We start from the raw sequence: 8,746 nt of genomic DNA, 5'->3' as shown, positions 1-8,746 counted from the left end.
TCGCGCACGCCTTGCCAAAACCGAAAGCGACCTACTACTGCTCGGGTGGGGACGCTACACCGACTTCTTTGTCCAGCAGAACCCTTCTCTGTCGTCGGCATTGAGCTTTTCGGGCCACTCCCACCTACTCCCAACGGCAACAGATGGATCGTCACTGCTGTTGACCACTTGACCCGGTACGCTGAAACAGCCTCAGTACGTTCAGGAGCTGCCAAGTAGCGGCCTTCTTCTTGCAGGCTATCTACTTACGTCACGGGGGCCTGACGTTCTTTTGAGTGACCGAGGCAAGGCATTTCTTTCAAGCACTCTTAATCAAGTTCTTCAAGCGTCCAACACCGTGTACAAGACAACGTCTAGCTACCACCCTCAAACCAATGGCCTAACAGAGCTATTTGATCGCACGCTGTGCGACTATTATCCATGTATATTCAACCTGACCATCGTACCTGGCGATTCTCCCGTTTGTAACATTTGCATACAATACGTCTGTTCAACGGACCACCAGTTACTGTCCCTTTTTCTTAGTATACGCCGCCACCTAACCTCGTTACTCAACGTTTCTTTCTTCTCTGGCCCCGTCAACGCTTCTTCATTCATTTGCGACCAGTTTGTGTCCCGTCTTGCCCAATGTCGTCCTCGCGCCCGTATGAACACTGAAGCAGGCCAAGAAGATCGCAAACATCGGTACGATGCCTCTCACCGCGTCGTTTCCTACAGCCCTGGTGACGATGTGCTCATATGGGCACCTGCACGAACACCCGGTTTATGTGAGAAGCTTGAGTCTCGATATATTGGCCCCTACAAAATCATAGAGCAGACCTCGCCGGTGAACTACTGCGTTACACCTGTTGATTCCCCAACTGACCGACGCTGCCGCGGAACAGAAATCGTGCACCTTTTCCCGCCTGAAGCCCTTTCATCTCCGTTCCATTGTCTAATGTGCGGCCAGGCTGGCCGATTCCGTCCACGGGGGAAATTACTGTAAGCGTTTATGCGGACTTCATCTTAATCTGTACAAATTCATCATCAATCATCGGCTCGTGTTCGTTCTTGCGTCGGCGCCATTTTTCCTTCTTGGAATAACGCGTCGTCTCGACCGTCGTACTTCAATGCGAATAATGGAAGTAGTTCAGAGCAGCAAAAAAATTACCCTAAGTTACAAATGTACACGGTCCTCACTCACAACTATTCAAGTACATGCCATTGATATGCAAGTTCATTGAACTAATATAAGCTTCGTCCTTCTTATGCTCGTCCGTACAATTATTGTCGATGAAGCAGCGGCATGGTGACACGATGATGTTATTATACGCAGTTTTGACGAAATGGGGCGTTACGACGTTGCTGCTTGCATCGACCACGTTCTCAACGCCACCGGTGCCCCCAAGCTAACGATAGTGGCCTTTTCCCAAGGATTCCTCGCCAACCTCATTCTTCATTCAGTCAGGCCCGAGTACAGCGAAAAGGTAAGGTATTGTTTTCGCTTCAAATGGTTATCAGCGACGTCTTGCTGCGAGGTTGTGTGGAAAGTAAAGTAATACTCTGTGGCTCATTCGTGTAACTTCCTAAATTATCAGGCTCCATCGCATGATAAAGGGAGTATAGACCTATCCGATCAGCTTTTTAATGACTGCGAGACTTCAGATTGACTACTGAGGACGCCGTTGTGGAAGGGCACCTAAATCATTCTGACCACCTGAGTTTCTTTAACCAGCACCCAAAGAACGGTACGCGAGGGTTGTTGCATTTCACTTCTGCCGAAATGCGGACGCGACGGCCGGGATTCGAACCCACCACCTCGTGTTCAGCCGAAGATCGTCATTGCAACTACGCCGCCGCGGCGACGACAGCTTTGTGTTCGTATTTGCCCAGGCGTCATGCGCATGCGTGAGTTTCCAGATAGACACCTGGGAACTTTTTGCTGGAACCTTTTCTCAGCGGCGGGGGCCGTTTGGTGAGGACTCGCGGTCCTAATATTAATTTTCCTAGGTGCTGCGTGGGACGACAAGCTTTGCTCCCGTGTAAGTGGTGCTTAAATTTGCGTACAATTGGTATCGTCGCGGCGGTCGGCGATGGGAGGAGTATGTACGTGCCTAAATTGGTTTGTGCTTGAGTTTCAGCGTAACAAAATTAAGTTTTCTCGTGTATTCAAACTGCAGTCCGACGCTATTATGCATGTTTGTGTGTATATCGTACTTTAGGATTTTTCTGGCATATTTTACTGTGCGAAATTCAGTTATTTCAGCAACTTCGTTCCGCTACATGGAGAATCTGCGTCGTTGACTATGGGTGGTTCCGAATGACGCCGGATTTTCCGCGACACGAGGCCCTCAACGCCAACGAGTTAAATTGCAAATTCTAGCTGGGCCTGAGCTTCTTACAGGTTTTCTAAAACTTCTTCGTGTGTAGAACGCTTTCGGCCCGTTGGAGCCATTCAAGTTCCTTGTAGTGAATCCTTGGCATTTGTACAAACGCACACGAATCGAAACAACGAAGAGAGCATGTTCCGGATTATTTATCTGCGGTTGCATAGTGCAACTTGGCTCTGGACAAACGGACCAGAGGTAGTCCTCCTCCTTGGTAGTATATCACCAACAGAAAGTCAGATACCGAGAAGGGAAAGTCCACAAAAAAAATATCTCCCGCAACTCGCCCATGATGTACTCCAGCGTCGGCGTGCGCGCGGTTCAAGATGAATCTCCAGAAAATCTGTTTGATTCAAAAGCAAGCAAACTTGCTGATTTGAATCATACTCGCGTACTGAACGATTGCCTCTAAAGCATGCACGCAGGCTTGTTTGCGATCTCACTTCGACCTACAGCTGAATTAGTATGCTAGACATGCTCCAGGCAAATCTCTCCACATTTCATTGAAGCGACTCTCTCTCTTTCTCGCTGTCGCATAAGAAGGTGGTTATTATTCTAAGGTCATTACTGATAACGTGGATAAGCTTTTTAATTAGTTCTAACTCAGTTTCATGAGCTAGTCACAGCGTGCATGGGGCCCTCAAATCGAGGTAAAAAACTAGTATCCTACCATAACACTCTAAGAATGGATCGTCTCAGCGCATTCCATTGGTTGAACGCACGCACCTTGGCTGTAATATTTTATTTCTGCCTATACGTGTAGGTCTGTTAGAAAAAAACATTCCTGTCCTCTGCTATCTCCGGACCTTTTCTAGTGAGTTACAGGCTCAGCAGCGAAATTCGTCGAAGCTATAAGTTTTGTTTTTCACAGGCGTATATCGTGATACCATCAACAGAGTGTTTAAGGCCAATAGCTTCTGTTCAAGAAACTCAGCATATTTCTCGTATGTCTTGTTACAGGTCAACCTTCTCGTAGCCTACGCTCCTGTCGCCAATATCACCCACATTGAGCCTCCGCTTGGTTGGCTAGTGCCGATTATTCCGATACTTGTGGTAAGTCACTGCACCCTTTAATATACTTTACTTGTCCGTTAAAGAAAGTTCTACTTCACTTAAGTGTAAAAAGAGCTTTGAACACATATACTTGGATTTAGCTACACGTTAAAGAACCTCAGGTATGTAACATTGGTGTTGCTGGCGCATGAAAACGTAAAGTTTTTCGAATTTTTTTTTATTCCAATCTCATGACGCCAAAATAGGAAGCGCAGTCAAAGCGGATAAGGGGCTGCGTAGGGTTATCGCCGCTACAGCGATTAGCCGGCTTCCCGTTGCTTAGCTGCCGGTTACTGGTCCAAAATCGCAGTGGCGCAGAAAATCCCTTCTGGAACGCTAAAAACACCGCTAAAAAGCGCCCTCAGCAAGGAAAAGTCGGCAGAGATACGTCATATACCTGCCGAAAAGGCTCAAAACATAGAGGAATGAAAAAGTATGGGGGCACCTAAGCAATTCTTGCGATGTGTAAATGCGAGAGCATTACCTGTTGCTGAGTGCGTAGCTTGGTTAGGTCGCTGATGTTAGTGTTGCGGTGAAATATTACTCAGTTCAGTGCTGCTGCGTTATATTTCCTAGTGTAATGTTGCTTTTTATGAGGTCGCCACAACGCAGGGCGACAAACCGGCCATATTGCGATCTCTTCGCTGAGTGATAGTTGCGAATTTCCCATTAAAGTAGTCTTTCACGCGGGTTGAATTGCGCGTTCTTTCTCGATGATACCACTTTTCGGCACGATGACACCACATTGCCAAGTCATAGTACTATTACGAGCCGCACCATGGTGTTGGCCCTACATTCCTTTGTCCGATTCATGTACATAGGTGAGCCCCACCACATACTCCGGGGAGATGTAGTCCTCGTCGGACTGGTCACTGAAGCACGTTGCGTTTATTCGTCGTCGGCCATATGGGCTCTGGCGACGGGCCCCCTACAACGCGAAAGGCAGAGCGAGTGGCCGCCATGTCACCGCGCTCGCTCCGCAGCCATGCTCCGCAGTAACCTCCGCAGTAAAACCCCTAAATGAAATGAATGCAGCGTCATCTCCTCTCTCCTCCTCTTGCCTTCTCCTGCACCGGTGTTGGCTCCCCCTATGCGGCGCTGATCTAGCAGACGCTCTCCGAAGACGCTCTCAGCGTTCTCGGCGCGTCTCTCCTCAACGCTAAGTAAGCGGAGAGAACGCAAAGCGCGAAGCTATATCAGCAGTCGGCACTCTTTGTCGGCATCGCACATCGCTTTCGAGGTACGGTCTCAGTGGTGGTGCCGCCACCCGAATATGTTTGGTCACGGTTCATAACGGTTCGACGCGGATGAATAAGGCGCTAAAGAGCGATAACTGCTTATTATAATGAATGGAGCTTCATCAGCCCACCTATTTGCCTACGGACCGTGACCGCTTCGTAAAGTGCCTCGATACACTCAAAAGTTGCTGCTCGCATACATTCAGGCCAAACAAAGACAACGCCATGGAATTTATGACTGAGTCGACAAAAAGCATGTGCGTTTGAAGACGACTTGATTGAAGTCGGGCACGAAAGTTGCAAATAAGCACATTGCGAACATGCGGCACTTCGGAGACCGAAAGACTAACGAAGCCGCATACAAGCGGCAGCATATGAGATTATAGTGATGAGCGTAGAATTACTGGCTTATCTCACAAAGCCGGGGCCACTGTGTTGGGTTGAAATCAGCCCCGTTGATCTTTCGTAGCAAGACTTCAATCCGTGCCGCGTCTCCTCACCGTGGCTACTGTTCTTATTTAGTTAGATGAATATGCAGTAATTTCGGGGCCGTTTTTCGGCCACGAGTTTCTGATGACGGCGGGGTCGCTGAATGAGCCAAATAGTGCTCTCGCTTTAAAACCCTATTCATACAGACTGTCCTAGTGCTGCTTGTTAGTGGGCGTATGATGTTCTTGACTGGGTATATTTCCTTTGTGCCTGTTCTAGCCTTAAAGATCTCTTAGGCTTTCTTTTTTCTTGTTTTTTTTTTGTCTTAGAAGAAATCGTAGCTCGTACTCGTATACACTTCGGCTTTCTTAGTACTTCTCCACGTCTCCCTGCAGCCTACTTTGTACCCGCTCACCCAGGCAGGATTTCTGGGTACGTCTACAGGACTGCGGGAGCTTCTTTCGGCGGCATGCAACATAATCATTAACCCCATCTGTTCCAATTCCTTCACGTTAACCGCATTTGCCAGTCCGGAACAATTCAACAAGGTAAGGATGAATAATGGCACATGAGAGACCGTGCGATCATGGGAAACTTACACCTGCAGCTGCACATATTACTGGAGCATACCACTAAGGTGACGCGGGCACAGACAGATATAGAGACAGGCAAGGGCGGTCTTGTGTATATACCTAACGTATAAACGGGAACATAGATCAAGTGTGAATATAGATCTACCGCTTACCCTAAAGCACAAGAATTCACACTGTAGAACAATCGACATTTGGACGAGTTGGTACTGGTTGAACAACTTGAAAGGGCAGCGCAAGACGACCAAGATTCCTGACTTTTTACTTCATCTTGCGCTGCTCCTTCAAGTTGTTCAAGGAAAAAAATTATATTTACGGCAGAACCCATGTCACAACTACTGCCGATAGTAATGCTATTAGCATTTATTCAATATAGCGTCACACCGTATTGCTCCGGTAAAGTTTAATTAAAATCAGTAGTGGCTCATGTGAGATTGGTTCGGCCATGAGCGACATGCACTGTCTTCGAAATCAGCCAACTTTTCTGACACTCGCTTGACAAGATGGCTCAGGAGACGACGACGATACAGTGATAACGAGGGAATGATGTCAATAAAACGACAAAAGCGATATAACGACGATAGCATGAGGACAATGACATGACAATTTCGAAACACTAACGATGGTGCAACGAAAACAGCGTCACGATTACATGAGCACAATGCGATGACGACGATGGCTTGATGACAACACTACGACGACAGCCCGATGACTAAGCTGGAACAACAATGATGGCACGGACGCAGCAGCATAACGGGGACTTTATAACAATGGATGCATGACAGCGGCTGTTTAAATATGATGGCATGATAACGGCAGCATAACAACGGCTGAGTGACGACGATGGAATGACGTCGACAGACCGGTGAAGGCTGCATGACGACGTTGACATGGCGACAGTGAGATGACGTTTATAGATTTTTGAGCATCTTAAAAAGACAGCGTAATGGCGACGGCAAGGCGATAACTATATAATGATGACTGCGTGATGACGACGACCGAACCACGATGGTATGACAAAAATGCAGGACGACGATGACATGACAATGGTATGAGGAGAGGGAGAAGACAAGTCTATGATGACAATGGCGAGACCACTGCTGCTTGGCGAAGACCGTATAACGACGATGGCTTGACGAAGATCGCTAATGGAGCGATCACGAAGGCCTTGTGAGGTCAAAGAAGTAGCATGACGAAGCTGAAATGACTACAATGAAGTGATCACAATGGCCGCACGATGATGGCATGAACACTGCACGACGATGCGCGACGACGACGGCATGGCAAGCGTCGAATGACAAAGCTGGAATGACGACGATGCAACGCTCCTGAATGGAACCTAAGTGTCATGTGCACAGTCGCCCCAGCTAATGGACAACTTGGGACAATGGGACAGGGCAGAAAAATTCAGGGCGACGGCGTGACGAAAGTCGACTGACAAAGCTGGAGTGACGACCACGGGAAGATCCCGGAGGCGTCACGACGAAGATATTACTGCAACTACATGCATGTCGACTGGGTGACGAGAGTGGCGTCATGACGATGGCATAAGGAGAGTTGGATGACAAGGTTTTATCGAAGACGATGATGCGACTTCGACGGCCTCACGAGCACATACTTAGTGGTGCAGGTTATTAGACAACTTCGGCCACTGGGTCGGAGAAGAAGGCGTGACGTCGACGGCATGACGAAGCTGGAATGATAACAATGGAACAGATATCATCGCGACGACGAGTAGATAGCTAGTGGCCCAAGGACGGACGGACGGACGGACGGACAGACGGATAGACGGATAGACGGACGGACGGACAGACGGATAGACGGATAGACGGACGGACGGACAGACGGACGGATAGATGGACGGACGGATAGATGGACGGACGGATAGACGGACGGACGGATAGACGGACGGATAGACGGACGGACGGATAGACGGACGGATAGACGGACGGACGGATAGACGGGCGGATAGATAGATGGATGGATAGATGGATAGACGGACGGACGGATAGACGGACGGATAGATAGATGGATAGATAGATGGATAGACAGACGGACGGATAGACGGACGGACGGACGGACGGATAGACGGACGGACGGATAGACAGACGGACGGATAGACGGACGGATAGACGGACGGACGGATAGACGGACGGATAGACGGACGGACGGATAGACGGACGGACGGATAGACGGACGGATAGACGGATGGACGGACGGACGGACGGATAGACGGACGGACGGATAGACGGACGGACGGATAGACAGACGGAGGGATAGACGGACGGATAGACGGACGCATAGACGGACGGACGGATAGACGGACGGACGGATAGACGGTCGGACGGACGGATAGACGGACGGACGGATAGACGGACGGACGGATAGACGGACGGACGGATAGACGGACGGACGGATAGACGGACGGATAGACGGACGGACGGATAGACGGACAGATAGACGGACGGACGGATAGACGGACGGACGGACGGATAGATGGACGGACGTATAGACGGACGGACGGATAGATGGATGGACGGATAGACGGACGGACGGATAGACAAACGGACGGATAGACGGACGGATAGACGGGCGGATAGATAGATGGATAGATAGATGGATAGACGGACGGACGGATAGACGGTCGGATAGATGGATAGATAGATGGATAGACAGACGGACGGATACACGGACGGACGGATGGACGGACGGACGGATAGACGGACGGATAGACGGACGGACGGATAGACGGACGGACGGATAGACGGACGGACGGATAGACGGACGGACGGACGGATAGACGGACGGACGGACGGATAGATGGACGGACGTATAGACGGACGGACGGATAGATGGATGGACGGATAGACGGACGGACGGATAGACAAACGGACGGATAGACGGACGGATAGACGGACGGATAGACGGACGGATGGATAGACGGACGGACGGATAGACGGACGGATAGACGGACGGACGGATAGACGGACGGATAGACGGACAGACGGATAGACGGACGGATAGACGGACGGACGGATAGACGGACGGACGGATAGACGGACGGACGGAT

At 49.7% G+C, this 8,746-nt stretch overlaps 1 protein-coding gene across 1 annotated transcript in view; it reads left to right on the top strand.

The window, feature by feature from the left end:
* Positions 1-3,349: 3,349 nt before the first annotated feature.
* Positions 3,350-8,746, top strand: part of LOC126544668 (lysosomal acid lipase/cholesteryl ester hydrolase-like) — a 17,783-nt gene continuing 12,386 nt past the window's right edge. The window contains exons 1-2 of the mRNA XM_055061094.2: positions 3,350-3,419; positions 5,482-5,634. The gene's annotated coding sequence lies outside the window, so the exon portion shown is untranslated. The remainder of the gene's footprint in view (positions 3,420-5,481; positions 5,635-8,746) is intronic.

The sequence above is a fragment of the Dermacentor andersoni genome, chromosome 10, assembly GCF_023375885.2.
Source record: "Dermacentor andersoni chromosome 10, qqDerAnde1_hic_scaffold, whole genome shotgun sequence".
NCBI classification, from domain to species: Eukaryota; Metazoa; Arthropoda; class Arachnida; order Ixodida; family Ixodidae; genus Dermacentor; species Dermacentor andersoni.
The sequence above is the reverse complement of the archived record's forward strand: the minus strand, read 5'-3'. Positions and strand labels throughout refer to the sequence as shown.